Here is a 1822-nt window from a genome sequence, read left to right as displayed (position 1 = left end):
AGCATGGAAAGCGGACGTTAAACGATGATGATGATGATGATGATGACTGTTATATATATATATAGACATATATATCAGTATTTAGCAGATGTAAGCATGTAACTCAAGGTCTGAGCATGATGACAAACGTTCCAGTTGACTCAATCAACAAAACGCTCATGACATTAACGTGTAAGTTGCTGAGTACTCCGCAGACACTGTACCCTTAACATACTTCAGAAGGATTCAGTCTTACACAGAGTGTTACAAGGCCAGCCCTTTTGAATTACAGGTACAACTCATTTTTGTCACCTGAGTGGACTAGAGCAATGTGAAGTAAAGTGTCTTGCTCAAGAACATTGTGTCTCACTGAATCTCCTATTTAGCCCCACACTGTCACTGCATGTGTCCTTGTGTGTCATCATCATCATTTAACGTCCATTGCCCATGCTGGCATGGGTTGGATGGCTTGACCAGGGCTGGTAAGCTGGGCAGCTGCACCAGATTTGGACCAGTCCTTTTTTGGCTTGCTTCCTGCAGCTGGGGGCTCTTTATGTGCCACTGGCACAAGACCCTTCCAGACCAATCTTCTTCCCAGGGTGGATTGGCCTCAACAGTTCTGCTGTAGAGTACAGGGTTTTCTCAAGTACAGAAAAGTGCCAGGCATTTTCGTACTTTGTTATCTTGTCTGAAAGGTTCAGTGTCCTGAAGTCGTCTTCCACCCCTTCTTTGCACACACTCACACAGTCACTTAGACACAGAGTCACTTATACACACGTCATATTTCACACACACTCACTCAGTGACGCATGCACACACATACACAGTCACACACCCATACACACTCTCCCACTCTCTCTCTCTCTCTCTCTCACACAGTTAAGGTAAATCCCAGCTGTTTCCTCTTAAATCACACCTGTTTATTCTATTATTATAATCAATATGTATCCATAGTAACTGTTGCATGTTAATCAAATTACTTACTAAAATAAATAAATTGTTCAGTTGTAAAATAACAAATGTCATAAATGTGTCTGAGATAGTAAATCTTCTGCAGAACCTCAAAGATTTGAGTTCAAATCATTAACTAACAGAGAAGTGCTTCATTTTCAGGACAATGCCGGGTATCCTTCTAACATATATTCATTATAATGAGTTTTTTTATTCTTGTTTTTCTCAGGTTTATTCAACCCATTTTGCCAGGCCATTATTTTTTCATCACCCGGCTATGAGACCCCAGTGATCCTGCTACAATGGTCGACACAGTGAACAACAGGGATGCTGGCTTCAGGTTTGGTGTGGGAGGACATTGTGCAACAGGCAAAGAGTACACAGCGAATACTCACCTGCACGAGGAGTACACCTACTGCCTGGACAGTGGTGGTGGTGGTGTGGATCTGAGTACGGACAAGAGCAAGAGTTTGACAAGTAGCAGCAGTTCTGGTAGTAATAGTAGTAATAGCAACATCAACTGGGCTGGTTTCAGAAGTGTAGTAGTGGATGGTAGTGCCACCAGTGTTGGTGGCACTATGTCTCTGTTCCCCTTGGCTCAACCTACATACAGCTGTCACAGTCACCCCGCCAATGCATGCTCCCTGGATGCAAACACTGCCATCCCCTCGCATTCATCTTCATCTGTCATGACGAGGGCAATTAGTGCCTCATTGACAACAACAACAACAACAAATGCCTCGTTGACGTCAACAGTGGCTGAAGCTTCCTTGACGACCGTTGCCATGACAACAATAGCAGCATCGTCTGCAGCACCCCTGTTGACTATCTGCGACCTCACAGCCAACCCTGTCCTCAACTTGGTCTCCAGTGAAACCTTAACCAAAGCCCA

Source organism: Octopus bimaculoides, chromosome 28, assembly GCF_001194135.2.
Source record: "Octopus bimaculoides isolate UCB-OBI-ISO-001 chromosome 28, ASM119413v2, whole genome shotgun sequence".
In the NCBI taxonomy this organism is placed as follows: Eukaryota; Metazoa; Mollusca; class Cephalopoda; order Octopoda; family Octopodidae; genus Octopus; species Octopus bimaculoides.
Note: the sequence above shows the minus strand (reverse complement) of the source record.